Raw genomic sequence first — 20,052 nt, 5'->3', positions numbered from 1 at the left:
TTTCTAATAGAGTATTAGAAGGGGTATAATGTTAGACTAAATAGGATAGTGAAACTCTCTCTGCCCAATATTCTACACTTTTTAACATTCCAAGTTTGTTATCCAAAGAACGACAACAAACATATTAAAATTTCAACAACACACTTAGTTAATCCCCATATTGTCTTCTTCCAATTATGAAAACAGGCAAGTATGTTACTGAATAAGAGGAGCTTAAATTGGGCTTATGATGTGCAATATAATGCAAAGATAAATGTGAACAACCATCTACTTCAAAAGCTTAATCTGCTAGAGAGGATACAACTTTTATATTTATATTCTTCAACATGCCTCCTCACGTGTAGCCTTCTTTTTGGCTTAACACGTGTTTTTCAATTTTTTTTAATAGGTTGACGGTGAGGTTTGAACTCGAGACCTTTGGCTCTGATACCATGTTAATAACCATCTACTCCAAAAGCTTAAGCTGTTAGAGAGGATGCAACTTTTATATTTTTATCATTTAACAATAAACATGACAATAAAAACTAAAAATATGCAAAAATGCTCATGACTGATGAAGATCCAATATCAAATAGTTGTCCTATTGTAATCATGTAGAATGGATTACGCAGAGTTGGCCTTTGTTTTGATAGCTCTGTGGAGACTTTTCCCATTGTTGGCTGCAATTGCGGACTGACATGCAAGCATGCTAAAGCTAGCTTGGCAATAAAGACCAATTCCTCAGCCACTTGTTTTGTTGGAGATGAAAGATGTTGATCCAACACATCCTTCAAGAATGTATCTCGGACAAGCAATGTCGGTGGTGGTGGTGGTGCTGATGATGATGAGGCTGATGATGATGGTGATGATAGAGAGGAGATGAACTCGCCTGGATGCTTTCCCATGATCACTTCCAGCACCAGCACTCCAAAGCTATAAACGTCGCATTTCTCATTCACTTCCATTGTGTAAGCAAGCTCTGCAAAGCAATGAATAAATGATAGAGAAATAAAGAGAAATCTGCCAATGCTATTTTTTTTCTTCTAACAATCATTATTTAATCTGCATAACTATTGAACACAAAAAAGTGTGGATGAAGTGAAGATTGAGGATCAAGAGGTACAAAAATTAAACTTTTTTATTATTTAGGCTCAATTATGTGTTTTGAAGGAGAAATTGAAGACAATGTTAGTCATAGAGTGTGACGGAAACACGAACTTTGAGATGGATATGCTGTAAGACCAGAAAGGATAAAATTAGAGATAAAATGACAGATCGGCTAAGATTGTTTGGACATGTGCACAAAAGGCCATTTAAGTATGTCAGTTAAGAATGGTGCATGGCATGATCCATATTGAGGGTAATGCTAGCGGAATGGGAAGACAAAAGTTAATGTACGTAAAATTAGGCAAAAAGGATATAATAACATGTGGTTTGGCTGAATGTATGGCGTTACCTAGAGCGGAATGAAAAAATGTGATTCATGTAGCTGACCCCAAGTAGTTGGCACAAAGGCTATCTTTGTTGTTGTTGTTTTAACTTTTGGTCACAAATTCATGATTGTGCATCCAACAAGTGATAGAAGTACCCCAAGATTACGACATTGGGAAACTATATGGTACATTTTTATGGGGTGAAGTTCAAAAAAACCCTTTGTAGTTTGAAAAGTATGCAAATAACACCCTTGTCGTATGAAAAGTGAGCAAACAAGGGCTTATTGTCTATTAAAAAACTGAGATAGGCAAAAGTATGAAAATGCCCCCTCAAGATTCTCTTTAATTTTGTGTAAGCCCTTTTAAGTAATTTCAATTTCTACTTATCTTAAATCAAATGAAATTTAATGTAAAAAATCAATAAATAATAAAAAAATATGATGTAAAATATATATATCTTTAAATCAAATAAATAATTGTTACTATTATCTTTATCTAAAAAATCAAATGAAATATAATGTAGTATATATGCAATTGGAGTATTATATAAGAAATGATGGAGAAATGAATGAGGGACAATTTGGGAATTCCAAAAAGGTAGTGTTGGTATTAAAGAGCCTTTTTTGGTCACATGACCTGCACATGTCACTTTTTGGGGTCAGAAGTCATTGTTTGGTCACTTTTTCATACTACATGGGTGGAATTTGAACATAAAAGATGTTATTTGCACAATTTTTAAACTACTTGGGTTTTTTTTTTCCACTTCACCCTATTTTTATGCAAAGACTAAATTTCAGATATAAAGATATGAAGATTATACACATCTAATGTATAACCTTAGTTCATTCAATCAGTTTTTAAAATGAATCGTTTCAACAAAAGATTAAAATATAAAAAATACCCAGAGCACCGTACCCAAAGGTCCCCATAAATGAAGTCCAATTAGAAGAATTAGGATTTAGAAGCCTAGCAGTGCCAAAGTTAGAGACGTGAGCCACATATTTAGAATCTAACAAAACATTCTTGCTTGATATGTCTTGATGACTATAGGAGGTGAACAATCATGATGCATATAACACAAAGCATCTGCCACATCTTTAACCACATACACTCTCTTAATCCATCTGTAATGTTTATGATTTTTGCCATTTTTCATTTTTTTTGAATTTTTCTGTTTTACGAGGGTATTTTAGTCTTTTCTCATTTTGCATGCCGGATACCGTGGGGTGTGCCGGGTGTGTCAGAGTGTTGATTGGGATATTTTCTTGGGTTCAGGGCTCGTGGAAATGCAATGGTCGCCATTTCGGTATTTTTTCGTTTTTCGGGCCGAGAGGTCCCACATGGGACCCGTCGTCGGAGTCGTTGAGTACAGGGATTTTATTTTGGGTCCATTGCATCTCATGCATTTTTTATTTAATGCATTTCTATATGGATACATGTTTAATATGTGGTTGTTAATTGGTTGGTGTTTATATATATCTATATGTTATAATTTTAATGTTATATTTAGTGGCCATTGAGACCCACCACTATCCTAGCTTTTAACTAATGACCAAGGGTCATTAGATGACCATTGTTTCAGCATTCTCACGCCATTCCTCTCTGCCAGTATAAGTTTCTGTTTATTTATTTATTTATTTTATTTTCTTCACCATTTCTAGCCTTATCTAGCCATTTTCTTTGAGAATTTGGTATTGCCGCTTAAGGCAAAGTTGGAGAGCTCGTCGAGGCCGTCGTTTTGACAGGAGCCAATCTCCGTTTGGCCACCAATTGGGAATTCGAATTGGGCTGTTTTGGGGCTGATTTGGGGTTTCATTGAGGCTTTGTTTGGGTTGTTCTTCTTGTGAGGTAGGGGTCTCCCTAATGTGTTAAGTTTTGTCTTTGTATTTGAGCAATTTCTATTTACTTTTGTTATATTTCTAAAATTTTAAATATATGAGATTGTGGATTATGAATGTTTTATGTGTTAAAGCATGATATTGTGTACATAATTATATGTTGTGCATGCTTGTGGATGATTCTTGTTCATATATTAGACTTGAGATAATTATGTCCTTGTTTTAAACTTCCAAAGTATGCCATAATCTTAGTTGATAATATAAATGCTATAATGATGTTGTTCTTGATACAATAATGATGAAATTGAAATTATAAGGATGTAAATCATTACATAGCATATCATGGCATAAAGAAGGGGTTCGGAGAAGAGGTGAAAGGGAAAAATTTAATTCTTTTATAGAGTAAAGTTTTTTTTTTTAAAAAAAAAGATGGAAAGGCTTTTTATTTTTTTTATTTTTTAAATGAACCGGATTTCGCGAGCCGGGGCTAACTTGACCTAGGGGAGCGCGGCCAGTGTAGGGCATGAAAAAGTTAATACTAGGCCCTTTAACGGTTGCCGGATTTGGAACCGGGGATAGTTATTAATCTCGCCTCGGTAAAGTCAGTTAACGGATTTTTTTTTTAAAAAGTGTGGGTTGGGTTGGTATAGATCAGATTTGGGATGGGTACATCATATTTCATATCATGCACATCAATTGTGGAATTGTGTTAAGTATTAGGATTGTTGCCTATTGAGTTGAAAATGTTGTATGGGCCCATTGTATGACCCCGATTCCTTTTCTATTCCTTTAAATGTTACGTGGCTCAAGGGAGTCTAAAACTAAAACCTTAGGCGACTTCTACTGAGCTTTATGTTCACCCCATTATTTTTTAACATTTTTCAGGGCACGGGAAAGAAGTGGCGGATGACGTTCCACCATAGGCCTAGTTTGGATTAGAAGATCATTTTGCTATTTTTGTATCTATGTCCCATCATTTTTGTAAAACCTTAGTTTTTTATATTCGGTATAGAGACTTATAAACTCTTGTTACTGTAATTTTGCTTCATGGACAGTAAGTTGATGTAATTGGAGTAAAATTCTAGTATGTGAGCATGGGACTATGTATAAGACAGGTATTTCTATGTTCTGGATGAATGGGATGATGATGATGAACTCTTTTGAGGATGGTGTTGATGTTGTAGATTTTAGTTTAAGGTTTATTATGTACATCTTGAGTTGGAGTATGTTAGTTCAGTTTTGAAGGCCCAAGTGAGGCCATTGCATTTCATATGCATTAAACAGGTTGTAGAAGGACTTTTTTTTGCAGAGGTCATGCCGATTTGTTGGGTCGTTAAACCATCCACACTCCTCCATGGCTTATTCTTTAGTACAGCTCGGGATCTTTTGCAAACTTCCCCCTTCAAAGAACTCGTAAACCAAAAATGAGTGTTGTGGGTGTGAACAAAAACCATAAAGCTTCACAATATTCGGATGCCATCTTTCTCTCAATGTTCAGATTTCACTTGTAAAACTATTTTGATCATTATTGTTATGAAAAAAAAGGATCTAATAGGATTTTATGAGAACAAAGAGAAAAATAATGACAAGAAATTAAAATGGCACACATAAACGAGATAAGGATTTACGTGGTTCGGCTATGCCTACATCCACAGGGAAAAGACAGAACAATATTTCACTATGGAAATAAAGAGATACAAGGCAAAGTGGCTCACACCCAAAACCAAATTACACCCAAACTTTCTCACCCACCAACTGATATTACAAACTCACTCAATTGATTTGGGATGCTTTAACACTATGGAGGGCAAGGCTATTTATAGCCAAAATGGGACACCAAAATGAGGCTACTTGGTGACCACTCAAAAGACTTGCTAGGCACACATTCTTGGAGGCCAAGAATAAAGCTTGATGAACACATATACTTGGAGGCCAAGAAGATGATGTCATGGGTGATGCAAGCCTCAAATTGAGCCACATGTTCAACAAATCTCCACCTTGACGAAAATTCAAATGAGCCACTGTATCTCTGCAAAACAAACTGTCTTCTCCCTAAAACAAATTAATTAAGAATTTTAGTTAAGTTTAAGTCATCCTCAAATTTAACCCTCGGGCTCTCATTCTTCAACCCATACATGTCTTGCGCAGCCACAAGCATACCTCTAGTATTTCTGTCAAACTCTAAATGCTTATCAAAGACACCCTCAGAAATTCCAAGTTTGACATCTTCTTCAGTAACCTTCTCCAACAGCCCACAAACCACCGGCTGGTAATGAAAAGTCATCTTCTCACCCTTGTGGAGAATAGGACGTCCTTGACTTTTCCTCGCATATCTGTTGTGACCAACTACTTGCCTCCCATACATCTTAATGGCACTCGAATGGACTATCTCATTGCCACCAAGATTATTGTAAGTCAATATCACACCTGTCCTCATGGGTCTGCCTCCCTGTAAAGACTGCTGCAATTTCAGTTGCCATCTGAAAACAGATTTCATTCTCCCACCATGTTGTGTAGTCCCCTCACAACCTTTTTGAGAACTAGGATCGTAACTCCTCTTTTGAACTCTTCTTTTGCCAAGACCTGAACGCAGATTTCTGCTAGCTGTAGAAGACCCTGTAGAAGCTCCACCTGTTACTGTATTCCCTTGGAGAAGATACAAAATTTTCACCTTAGTGCCCTGTAGCACTACAAATTTTTCACCTTGGTGCTCTGTTACAACCTTGTAACCTTTGGAGTCTAGCACACCCACTGAAATAAGATTCATCTTCAGATTCGGTACATGTCGCACATCTGACAATGTTCTCACCAACCCATTGTGCGTCTTGATCTTGATTGTTCCAATTCTCAAAATTTTGAAAGCTTTCCTATTTGCCGTCAAAATCGAACCACCTTTCACCTCTTTCTAGGAAGAGAAAGAATTCTTAATGGGACACATATGAACAGAGCAACCAGAATCAAGAATCCAACTGTCATTAAATGACATACCTGAACACGAGGTTGTCATGAGAACATATTCATCACTTTCCGAATCACTCGTTGTAGCAGTTGCCACATAAGCTGTTTCTTGAACCTTTTCTTTGCCATTCCCATTCTTTGCCTTTAGTTTGGGACAGTGCTTGATGATGTGCCCTATCTCGTGACAGTAGTAACATTCCATATTTTTATGAGATCTAGATTTGCCCCTACTAGCAGAACCCTTTGTCCCACCTTTGGCTCTTACAAATAGACCCTCGGCCAGCTCATCTCCAATATTCTTAGACACCTTTTTCCTCAACTCCTAAGAGTTCAATGAGGATTTAACATCCTCCATACTAATAGTGTCTTTTCCATAGAGTAGTGTGATAACAAAATGCTCATATGAAGGAGGCAAAGAACACAACAAAATAAGGGCTTGATCCTCGTCATCAATTTTAATATCAATATTTTTCAAATCCATAATAATAGAATTGAAATTGTCAATATGCTCCTTAAGAGACATACCTTCTTTCATACGAAGGGTGTAGATTCTCTGTTTCAGGTAAAGTCTGTTGGTGAGAGACTTCGTCATATACGGACTCTCTAATTTCAGCCACAACTTTGCTGCCGTGTCTTCATCAATAACTTCGCGCAACACCTCATCAGCTAGATTTAAAATAATCGCACTGCGCGCTTTTTCATCGACCTCATCCTTATTTTCATTGGACATAGTTGTTGGCAACTTGTCCTTCCTGAACAATACCTTCTTTAGACCTTGCTGAGTCAGCAAGGCCTGCATCTTAATGCGCCAAAGATTGAAGTTAATATTGCCATCAAATTTCTCAATCTTGTATCTGGTCGACATCTCAAAAAACTCCCCAAAATATTTCTCGGTGAATAGTACCGTATTTGTGAACAGTACCCGAATAGTATATGTGAACAGTACCGTGCGTGTGAACTGTATCTGTACACGATATACACGAACCCGAGCTCTGATACCAGTTTGTTATGAAAAAAAAGGATCGAATAGGATTTTATGAGAACAAAGAGAAAAATAATGACAAGAAATTAAAATGGCACACACAAATGAGACAAGGATTTACGTGGTTCGGCTATGCCTACATCCACGGGGAGAAGACAGAACAATATTTCACTATGGAAATAAAGAGATACAAGGCAAAATGGCTCACACCCAAAACCCAATTACACCCAAACTCTCTCACCCACTAACTGATATTACAAACTGACTCAATTGATTTGGGATGCTTCAACACTATGGAGGGCAAGGCTATTTATAGCCAAAATGGGACACCAAAATGAGGCTACTTGGTGAGCACTCAAAAGACTTGCTAGGCATACATTCTTGGATGCCAAGAATAAAGCTTGATGAACACATATACTTGGAGGCCAAGAAGATGATGTCATGGGTAATGCAAGCCTCAAATTGAGCCACATGTTCAACAATTAGCCTGTTTGCCATCATCTGTAGCATGAAGTTTCTTCAAAGCAACAACTTGACCACTCGACAACTGAGCTTTAAAAACACTTGCTGATCCTCCTACCCCAATGCAACAATCAGAGCTGAAGTCCTTTGTTGCTTCAATGATGTTCTCATACACCATTTTTCCATTATAGCTCCAAATTTCAAACAAATTCTCACTGTTTACTCTTCTGAGCTCATTTTCTATGCTACCTATTTTTGGGTAAAGAATATAGAAAATCCCAACAATCATAAATGAAAGAAGCAAAATGCCTAAAAGAGGAACTATAATCAAAATCACAAATTTGTTACCATTCTCCCCCTTATTAGCTTCATTGTTCGTTGTGGGGGTGCGTGCAAGCTTTCAAACCAGTGGCATTGCTGCACAAACCTTTATTATTTCTGAATGCATTAAATGGAGCATCTTGAAAGGCTTTATTTTTCGGAAGTGGACCCTTCAACTGATTGTATGACACATCAACAAAAGTCAAACTTGACATACTATCAAAAGTGAATGGGATGGAACCAGAGAGTTTATTGTTGGAGAGATTCATTGCTTCTAAGTTTCCCAATTGTCCAACCTGGTGTGGTATTTCCCCTTTTAATAAATTGTGGCTGACTTCAAGATATTCAAGAGAGTGTAAATTGCCTATGAGAAAAGGAATTTCTTCAACAAGATTAATTATTTATGCTCAAATTCAACTATAATAGTTTCACGCACTCTCCTAATTGTTCAGGAATTGAGCCTCATAGATTATTTGCTGCCAAGTTCAGACATGTCAAGTCTGATAGCTCACCAATTTCTAGAGGAATTTTTCCTGAAAGTCTATTGTTGCTTAAATCGAGGTCTATCAACGAGGTTAACCTTCCTAAAACTCTTTGGAATTTCCCCGATGAGATGGTTTGAAGAGATGTCAAGCACACGTAGGTGAGTTACATTTCCCAATTCAGGTGGTATCTCACCAGAAATATTATTGTTAGACACTCTTAGGCTTGTTAGATTGTGGCACTGGCCCCATTTACCAGAAAGCTCACCATACATTTTATTATCACTCAAATCGATATAATCCAAGTTTGGATATATGCCGAAATCTTTTGATAAATTTCCATAAAGTTGAATTTTTTCAAGCCTAACTCGGAATAACCAAGTGCAACTTTTCAAGCTCTCAGGGATTGGACCTGTGAGATTGTTTGTAGATGCAGTGAAATGTGTAAGTGATCCACCACGGCATATGTTATGTGGTAAATGACCAGCAAGCTTGTTTACGTCTAAATGCAACCTTCTCAAATGGGGAAGATTACTCAACTCAGTCAGTATAGAGCCAGTGAATTTATTGATGAACATGGTTAGATACGAGAGGGATTTCAGCCTTCCTACTTCTCGTGGGATAGAGCCAGATAATTAATTTTCGGAACAAGTAAAGTCAAAGAGCTTGGTCAAGTTCCCAATAGTGGATGGAATGGATCCAGAGAGTTTGTTTTTGTGAAGGTACAATCTGCTTAAGTTACCTAAATTCCCTATAGTGGTAGGAATTGAACCTACTATATTGTTTGTTGACAAGCTTAAATCTACAAGAGAGGTTAGCCTCCCAATTTCTTGAGAGATAGATCCAGAAAGTTTGTTGGCATGAAGGAATAGAAATCTCAAGTTGCTCAAGTTCCACATTGTAGCTGGGATTGGACCTGTGAGATTATTCGCCACGAGTGATATCTCATTGAGTGACCTCAGTTTCCCTATCTCGTGTGGAATTGCTCCAGAGAGAGAATTTACAGACAAGTTAAGCTTGGTAAGCTTGGAAAGGCTACTGATGTGCTTGGGGATTGTCTCATACAGCGAATTGTTATGAATAAATAAGTTGAGGAGATGAGGGAAGCATGAGAAGTTAAGATTGTGAAGTGTACCTCTTAAACCAACATTTTCAAGGCTTATTTGGGTGATACTTCCAACCTTGTTGGAACCAATCCCAACCCAATTACAGGGGATGCTATTTCGAGCCCAAGACGACAGAAAAGATTGGCTTTGTTGTCTAGACTGGCTTTCCACTTTAAAAGGGCCTCTCTTTCCTTTCCTTCTGCCATTTCTTTGGAGCTGCAGAAGAATCACAAGCAGTGAAATGGGAAAGAGAAAGCAACATAAGGAAGATGATGGAAACGAACAAAAGTTGAAATTCAGAAGGAAATTGGTGGTGGAATGGCTTATCTACTAGTAATTTCATTGTGGGTCGGTTTGCTACAATGAACTACAAGAGGGCAATGGTTGGATGATGAAGGGCTCTAGTACTGCATGGAGAAGTATCAATTTATAGAATACATTCATGATACACATTTATTTATATAGAAATGTATCAAAGAAAGATACTACTGTTGGGATTTATATGCCCTGGCATAGCAAATTCCTATCTGGATTATAATGATATATGTTCCTGACATATCTGAAATATTTATGATTTATATAATTGGTGAATTCAATGTATTATGTTTCGATTCACTATGAAATTGATAGTGTCCATGTAATTACAAGAAATATTTATATATATGTATGTGATGGCAATCAATGCATGATATATAAATAGTAATTATAAATTGTTCATAGTCGGTAATTATGGATGGACTCATAATTAATTAAGACTTGAACTGGATCCGCGTTAGGTTGAGATTTATTGCAAGAGCCGTCGTATGCAATTACTCCCTATCACCGTCATGGCATTTGACTCTTAAGTATGAGAAAAGTATAGACTCTTTTATTAATTAATAATTACTTTGATTTGTTCGGCGGATTCTTCGGGATCCTTAGACCGACACTTTGGGTAGTTATGTAATTAATAGTTAGTGGGTTATATTTTCAATATTTGCATCATTGCTACTTGTATTTATTTTGTATTGATTATGGTTGATCACAAAGTAAATTCGAAGGCCTTCGTATGTTTTTAGACAAAATGATTTATTATATATTTATTTATTTAAATTATTATTTTTGTCAAACAAATGTTTTATTGTAATCGAGTCAGAAATAATCAGAGGTACCAAAATAGATATATTAATTAAGTAGTCGGATTGATAACTTTATTTATCCAATAACTAATTATGCATAGAGGGGTCAAAGTGCAATATTGACTTAGAGGTTATTTATTATTTAATTGGAGTTCAATTAATTTCTTTTAGTGGAGTAGAAATTAATTTATGAATTAATTGAATTGGGTCCATGGACCGGGCCAATTATTAATTCATTGTAGCCAATAAAATAATAGGCCCAATGGATTTTCACTCATAGCCCAACTTGATATTGGAATCATATTAGATTTGAGACATATGAATTAGAGATGGAGAAGGATTTGTTGTTTCTTTTTCTTTATTTTTATGTTGCCTATAAATATACATGGTCTATGTATATTTTAGGGGGTGATTTTTAATGAGAAGGAAAAAGGAATTTATTTTCTCTCTCTAGAAAATTAGGGTTTATGTTCTCATCTAATGGAGGCTCCCACAAGCCTAGTTTTCCAAGGTCATTCATGGAGGCTTATGAGTGATTCCTAAAGGCAAAACAATTACCAAGAAGATGGAGATCCAAGGAGAATGCATCTTGTTAAGGGATCTACAATAAGTGAGAACATTCACTTTAGAGGAGAGATCTAAGGTTTACTCAAACCTTGATGTAAGTATTCAATCTTTTTATTGAATGATACATCATGTTTTATTTTTGCATAAAACTTGTCTCTATGTAATGAATCAAGATTTATGAATTTAAATTCTTCAAAAAGTTTTTAAAACTAGCACGTTTCCCAACAACTGCTACTTTGCCTATTTGTTGGACCGCTGGCGCGAACACAGTTCTCATTATTGTGAAGTGGGAGACTTCGCACTCGTTTTCATTATTGGCTCAAATTCAATGCATTAAATGTGGTGACAATGCACTGAATGAACATTAGCTGAAATTAAATGCATTAAATGTGGTGATAATGCAATGAATGAGAAGGATAAAGGTTGAATGTGATTGTGTGTAGTGAGTGTGTATATATGGGGTCTAAGTGTTGTGTGTGCAGGTGCACAATGAATGAAGAAAAGAATTAGAGAAGAAATGAGTTGTAGAAGATTACAGTGTTGTTACTGAATGTACTAATGCAATAAATATATATATATATATATATATATATATATATATATAAGAGAGTTTCACCGCTTTCACCCAAGGTCAAATGAGAGTTTCACCGCTTTCACCCAAGGTCAAATTTTCAGCGCAGCATTGTAATCTTTTTACAACTCATATATATATATATATATATATATATATATATATATATGTCCATTTAGTACATTCAGTAACAACACTGTAATCTTCTACAACTCATTTCTTCTCTAATTCTTTTCTTCATTCATTGTGCACCTGCACACACAACACTTTGACCCCATATATAAACACCTTGGGTGAAAGCGGTGAAACTCTCTTTTATATATATATATATATATATATATATATATATTTGTTGAGTGATTGAAGAAATGAGTGTGCAGAGAAGAATAGCTGAGTGGATTAAAAAAGAGAGAAGACACATAGTTGAAATCTTTACCTCTTGTCCCGCTTATTCTCAGAATTAGGGTGGATTGGGATTTCTTTGTTAATTAATACTTAAATAATTAAATACAATTCTAGACAAACTCGTGATAGATCTTATTTTAAATAAATTTTAATATATCGAAATATTTAAGTAATATAAATCATAAATATTTCTATAAACTTTATAGTTACAAAACTAAAAAAAGCATGAAAAAAAATACAATGAAAAGTTCTAAAACTTGACTAATAAAACATCTCCTTATGTATATTGTTAAAATTAGAAGTTACAAATAGCATACACAATCAAGAATAGAAAGAAAACGTAAAATCACGCACCACACCAAATACTAAGATTCAATGAAAGTAGTTGTATAGTGGGCAAGCCAGGAGGGCAAGTGCCCCCCTGGGCATACATTGGCTCCGCCCCTGTGTGCTTCCATGATGATAAGTCGAATGTAGCTGAAGAAGCATAGAACCCTGAAAACATGAGAGGAGCAGCACCTTTAAGCACATACCTACCTTTACCAGTAAGCAAGCATGACAGGTGAGCAAAATTCTTTCTGTAAATCTAGAAAAAAAAAATCACCATCAGAAACAATCATATATAATATAAGTTCAAATATATATCTACATACACACACACAAACACAAAGGGTTTTTCTCCTTCACTCACTGCTGCTACAATGATAGACTAAACAGACCACTGAAACTCTCTCTTAATTGAAGAATGACAACAAACACATTTAAATCTCAACAACACTGAATTTTGCCCTATATTGTGTTCATCAGCAGGTTACGATAATAGCTATGTATGTTATTGAATAAGAGGAACTTATATTGGTCTTACGATGTGCAATAAAATGCAATGTATCTTACAACAATCTTGGCATCATCCTCATCACACAAGATAAACAGGACAAAGGAATACTACACAGAAACGAAAAAATTGAAAATTTAAAGTGGAAAAAGTAACACAAGAACATAAAAATTAAAAGATGCAAATATGCTCAAGAAGCTAAAGATCCAATATCAAGCACTTGTCCTAGTGTAATCTTGTGGAATGGATTTTGCAGAGTTGGCCTTTGTTTCGATAGCTCCGTGGAGACTTCTCTCATTGTTGGCCGAGATTGGGGACTTGCATGCAAGCATGCAAAAGATAGCTTGGTGATAAAGACTAATTCCTTTGCCATTTGTGCCGCTGGAGATGAAAGACGTTGATCCAACACATCCTTCAAGAGTATATCTCGGACAACCAATGTCGGTGGCGATGATGATGATGATAGAGAGGAGATGAGCTCGCCTGGATGCTTTCCCATGATCACTTCTACTACCAACACTCCAAAGCTTAAAACATCACATTTCTCATTCACTTCCATTGTATAAGCAAGCTCTGCAAAGCAATGAATAAAGGACAAGAAAAGTAAAGAGAAATCTGACAATATAATTTTTTTTCTAACAATCATTGTTCGACATAACTATAGAACACAAAAAACGTGAGGATCAAGAGGTACAAAAAATTGGACATTTTCGCTATTTAGGCTAAATTATCTTTTATGAAAGAGAAATTGGAGATGATGTTAATCATATATCAAGGTAGGATGGGTTAAATGAAGAAGTGCATCTAATATATTGTGTAATTAGTGTATTCCATTAAGATTGAAAGAGGTGTTCTTTAGAACAATAATTGGACCAAAATCATTTAAAATAATGTAATAAGCAAAATTACCTGGAGCAGCATACCCAAAGGTCCCCGTGAATGAAGTCCAATTGGAAGAGTTAGGATTTAGAAGCCTAGCACTGCCAAAGTCAGAGATATGAGCCACATATTCAAAATCTAACAAAACATTCTTGCTTGATATGTCCCGATGAACTATCGGATGTGAACAATCATGATGCATGTAACACAAAGCATCTGCCACGTCTTTTACCACTTTCATTCTCTTAATCCATCCACACTCCTTCCCCCTTCCAAGAACTCATAAACCAAAAACGAGTGTCGTGGGTGCGAACAAAAACCATAAAGCCTCACAATATTCCGATGACGTATTTCTGTTAATGTTCGGATTTCACTTGTAAAACCATTTTGATCATGAGCCCGCCCACCATCATCTTTCGGGGCATGAAGTTTCTTCACAGCAACAACTTGACCACTCGGCAACTGATCCTCCTACCCCAATGCAATGATCAGAGCTGAAGTCCTCTGTTGCTTCAATGATGTTTTCATACACCAGTTTTCCATCATAGCTCCATATTGCAAATAAAATCTCATTGTTTTCTCTTCTTGGCCCATTTTCTACTCTCCCACTTTTGGGTAAAGAAGATTGATAATCCCAATAACCATGAATGAAAGAAGCAAAATTCCTAAAAGAGGAACTATAATCACAAGCTTATTAGCTTCATTGTTCATTGTGGGGGTGCAAACCTCCAAACCAGTGGCATTGCCGCACAAAGCTTTGTTATTACTGAATGAACTTAACGGAGCCTCTTGGAAGGCTTTATTTTTCGGAACAGGACCCTGCAACTGATTGTATGATACATTAACAAAAGTTAAACTTAACATACCCTCAAAAGTCAATGGAATGGATCCAGAAAGCTTATTGTGGGAGAGATTCAATGCTTCTAACTTATCCAATTGTCCAAGTTGGGCTGGTATTTTCCATTTTAGTAAATTGTGGCTGACATCAAGGTTTTCAAGAGAGTGTAAATTGCTTATGCCAAAAGGAATACCTTCAGCAAGAATATTTCTGCTCAAATTCAAATACAATAGTTTCACGCACTCTCCTAATAGTTCCGGAATTGAGCCCTTTAGATTATTTGCTGCCAAATTAAGACGTTCCAAGTCTGACAGCTTGCCGATTTCCAAAGGAATGTTTCCTGAAAGCTTGTTATTGTTTAAATCAAGGGTTATCAATAAGGTTAACCTTCCTAAACTCTTAGGGATTTTTCCGACGAGATGGTTTGAAGAGATGTCAAGTACACGTAACTGAGTTGCATTTCCTAATTCAGGTGGTATCTCACCAGAAATATTGTTGTTGGACACTTTTAGGCTTGTAAGATTATGGCACTGGCCCCATTGACCAGAAAGCTCACCGAATATTTTATTAGCACTCAAATCGATATAATCCAAGTTTGGATATATGCCGAAATCATTTGATATATTTCCAGAAAGTTGGTTCCTATCAACCTTAACTCTGTATAAACTAGTGCAACTCTTCAAGCTCTTAGGGATTGGACCTGTGAGCTTGTTGCCAACTGCAGTGAAATTTACAAGTGATCCACCACGGCATGTGTTATGTGGTAAATGACCAGTAAGCTTGTTCTCACTCAACTGCAAGTTTTTCAAATGGGTAAGATTATTCCACTCTATAGGTATAGATCCAGTGAATTTATTAAACGATAAGGATAGATACTCGAAGGATTTCATCCTTCCTATTTCTCGTGGGATAGAACCAGAAAACTGATTTTCGGATAACAGGAGAACGACAAGAGACCTCAACATTCCAATTTCTTAAGGGATGGGTCTTGAAAGTTTGTTGGAAAAAAGATACAGAGTGGTTAAGTTGACCAAGTTCTTTATCGAAATAGGTATTGAACCTGAGAAGTAGTTCCTGTACAAATCGAGATTGACAAGAGACGTCAACATTCCAATTTCTTGAGGGATGGGTCCTGAAAGTTTGTTGGAAAAAAGATGCAGAGTGGTTAAGTTGACCAAGTTCTTTATAGAAGCAGGTATTGAACCTGAGAAGTTGTTCTCGGACAAATCGAGATCGACAAGAGACCTCAACGTTCCAATTTCTTGAGGGATGGGTCCTGAAAGCTTGTTGATATAAAGACGCAGAACGGTTAAGTTGACCAAGTACTTTATAGAAACAGGTATTGGACCGAAAAAGTTGTTCCTGTACAAATTGAGATTAACAAGAGACGTCAACATTCCAATTTCTTGAGGGATGGGTCCTGAAAGTTTGTTGGAAAAAAGATGCAGAGTGGTTAAGTTGACCAAGTTCTTTATCAAAACAGGTATTGAACTTGAGAAGTTGTTCTCAGACAAATTGAGATCGACAAGAGACCTCAACATTCCAATTTCTTGAGGGATGGTGTAATACCTCTAAATTTAAAAAGGACATAATTGAAATTTTATTTTTTATTTTATTATTCTTAGGTGTTTTCATGACTTTTGTTACATGGCTTCCTATTTTGTTGTTTAAATGAATTAACTATTTAATTATAAGTGTGCGTGATGAAGTGGCATTTGAATGTTAAATTAAATGTATTGTTTTTATTTTATTTTATTTTTAATCGAACTTGGGCTTGGATATGATTAACGGACTATTTGGATAGGGTAAATGGGTACCGTTTTACCCATGGAAGTATATACATGTATATATATGGGTATATATGTATATAGAGTTAGTTTTAATTATTGGTATTTATTAATAATTAAACTTGAGGTATTAATCATAATTTAATATAGGTTATAACTTTAGGGTTACATATATTCTCACGTTTTTAACCGACTTACATTATAACTTTTATGGTTGTTTTTCTTTCTCGGATTAAAATTAGAATTAGGGTTTTAGTTTTTCTAAACCTATAAATATATCATTATGTTGACTTAGGGTTTTAAAAAAAAATATATGTAAACCTTTTTCACGTACCATAGAGATAGAGAGGAATAGAGCGTAAATTGTGAGATAATAACAGAACATCTTTGGTGAGGGTTTCAACTGTGGATAAAGGATTGGTTATACGAGAAGGGAAGGTTGAGCAGTATGAGGCTTGACGGCAGTCATGATCGCCGGAAAAAAAACCTAGGAAGACGGCGACAAGGTTTTGATTCCAAAACCGCAAAGGCAAGTTCTTTCCTTTCTCTCTCCCATTGCCTGTGTTCTGTGCATCTGTAGATAGTCTCTAGGGCTTTAATGGACTAATAAATTGAATCTTAGATACTTAGTATTTGTTTAATCAATTATCTGTATGTAGGCGTGAATTAATTTTGTTAGAGTTCATGCAAGTTTGTTTTGGTTACAGTGCTTGCTCTTTCTAAGCATGTTGGATCGGTAAAAGTTTTAAGTTTTAATTTGATGCAAATTGACTTAAGTAAGGATTTGGGATGGTTTTAGATATACTTAGGACTCCTAGGAACAATTTTAAAAACCAACAAAGGGAGTGGAAGTGGCCGGTGCTGAAGCAGATGGTCGAAAAAACATAGCTGGAGGAGAACAGAGGCTCAGAGGGATGAAGAGCCGGCTCTGGGGATTGAAGAGCCGGCTCCCATCATTCAAGAGCCGGCTCCAATAAGGCATGGAGCCGGCTCCATGCTTGCAAGAGCCTGCTCTTGCATTTTAGAGCAGGCTCTCTCCTATTTTGACGTATTTTAGTGTTTTCTGATTTTCTGGGCACCGTTTGGATGATTTTAATTCTTTCGAATTGTGTTGTGAGGGAATTTGGGTTTTTAATTTAAACCTCAAGTGTATTTAAACCTCTTATTGCATAGTTTATACATTTATGCTAAAGTGTTAAACAGTAGGAAAGTAGATAACTTTTCAGTACTGTTAATGGTTAGAGGAAAGTTAACTTGCGTAGTTTAATTCAGTGATTGAACGGATTATAAAACCAGTTATGGGGATGATTTTGGGTGTAAATAGGATTCTTAAACTCAATATTAAAGATGAACCGAAGGTTGGGAATAGCCGGAGACGAAGCTGAAAGGCGAAACGGAGCAAAACTGGACAGAGGAGGCTCTAAGCCTTTAAGAGCAGGCTCTAAGTTTTTATGGAGCAGGCTCTAAGTTTTTAGAACAGGCTCTAAGTTTTTATAGAGCAGGCTCCATGGTGTAAAGAGCCTACTCTATGATTTTCAAGAGAAGGCTCTTTGGTTAGGTTACGTTTGGTTGCAATCTAGAGCTGTCCGGGAACTGTTTGGGCTATGTTTGGAGTTCTAAATTGTTTTAGGGAGTGAACTAACAATTTTAAAAGTAATTTCAAGAGATCTTAAGCTCTCTAATTGCATAAGTTAGCCTATTATAGGAAGGGAATGATCAGTGTGAAAATTAGACATTTCACATACTGTTAACGGTTGGAAGGGAAGCAGTTGTTAAATTTTTAAATGGGCGACTTAAGTAATTATAACATGATTTTAATCTTGTTTTAAATGCACATTAGGGTCATTTAATTAATAAATTTGATCTGTGCACACTTGGGAATATAATTGTTGAATTATTAAACCCGTTCTGCAATTATGTAGATTAAGGATAGGAAATTACTTGCTTGTTCTAATATGGCAATTTAATGAGTTATAACATGTTTCTAATTTTTGTTTTAGATGCACAGTAGAGTCTTTTAGTTAACAAATTGGACCTGTGCATGCTTTGGATTTTTATATTGCTGAAACATTAATTTTCTTGCAATTACATGAGTGAAAGGTTTGCTTTAAATTGCTGAATTATTAGATACACTTTTCTGCAATTAATTGGTTGAGGGTTTTCAACTGGATGATGGTTTTGGACTTAAATTGCTAAACTAAAACATAGGTTTTGTAATTTACATGGGAGTTAACCTGGACTTAATTGAAGAATTAATTGCATATTTTCTGTCAATTATATGAATGGATTCTGGATTTTAAGTTGACGAACGATTAAGTTTTGTCTCATCAATTTCATGGATATTGTCATGGATATTTAGTTGATAAACTGTTCCAATTTTGTTTTATCAGCTACATGGATTTTTGTGAATTCTATTTGGTGTACTGATTGAGTTAATGCATCATTTACGGATCATATGCATGGTATGTACCGGTATGGGACGGTGACATACGGAGGGACGGATTAGATCAAAACGCTAATTCCAACCCATTCATACATACGGAATGGATTAACTAAAACAGTTAAATCCTACATGATTTCATGTCCTGTCAACTAAAATAGTTGAACGACATATTGGATGGTTATTTATATTTTCTGTTAATAGGAAGGATAGGGATTTAATTAAAATATTTAAATCCTAATTATATGTTGTGTTTTGGCGACGAATAGTTGACCGGCTCAACATTGTATTTGGATGGGTTGTATATACACTTAATTTATGTTAGTCTGTGCGGCTGAACAAGCTGAACGACTAGCTGGATTTCTTATGGTTGGATAGGATCGGACTTTATATATATAATTATGGTACCGCTCTCTGAGCTTGAGTCTCATAGTCGACGGTTAGGGAGCGTATATGCAGTGGGATGCATAGCTAGCTATGTTGGTTGAGGTATACCCTGTTAGGCTTAGGTAGTCATGCCCACTCAGGTGCGTTTTTGCATGTTGCCTTCTATTCAGGTTGAGACCCTCAGCATAGTCTAGTGAGAGTCCTGTAGTGTGGTTATATGTATATATCTATTTACGGATTATATAGATATGGTTGAGACATCTAGGATGTATCTGCGTATCGGGTTTCTGTTTGGATTGTACTTAGGATAGAACTTGTTCGTGGGCCTGACCCACTATTATTTTTCAGGTAACGGACGGTTCCAGGTCTTAGATCTTGTTCGTGCTGAGCAGAGACGACTTCTCATTCTTCCGATGACATAGGCGGTTCCTGTATGGTTTAGCATTGGATTCTTTTTCGGTGGTTCATTTCTTAGTGATGATTTTTATTAGGGGTCCACCAGATGGATTCCCGAGTTGTATTAGAAATGGAGAATTTGGATGTATCAGAATAATTCTTTATTAATTTAATTTTATTAAGAGGTTTCAGTATTTGGTTTATCATTCTAGTTTCTTTTCAGCAAATTTTTATTTATTCCTGTTTCCTTAATTGTATTCTGTGTTCG

General features: G+C 36.0%; 3 pseudogenes; all 3 read right to left on the bottom strand.

Moving 5' to 3' along the window:
- Positions 1–518: 518 nt before the first annotated feature.
- On the bottom strand, positions 519–8,242 carry LOC132272826 (MDIS1-interacting receptor like kinase 2-like; annotated as a pseudogene).
- Positions 8,243–8,435: 193 nt separating this feature from the next.
- On the bottom strand, positions 8,436–9,304 carry LOC132273341 (MDIS1-interacting receptor like kinase 2-like; annotated as a pseudogene).
- A 3,672-nt stretch (positions 9,305–12,976) lies between these two features.
- Positions 12,977–16,315, bottom strand: LOC132272825 (MDIS1-interacting receptor like kinase 2-like; annotated as a pseudogene).
- Positions 16,316–20,052: the final 3,737 nt, after the last annotated feature.

Source organism: Cornus florida, unplaced genomic scaffold, assembly GCF_030987335.1.
Source record: "Cornus florida cultivar Cherokee Brave unplaced genomic scaffold, ASM3098733v1 CherokeeBrave_3.0.0_Hap2_Chr09, whole genome shotgun sequence".
NCBI classification, from domain to species: domain Eukaryota; kingdom Viridiplantae; phylum Streptophyta; class Magnoliopsida; order Cornales; family Cornaceae; genus Cornus; species Cornus florida.
This window is presented reverse-complemented; position numbering and strand designations above follow the sequence as displayed.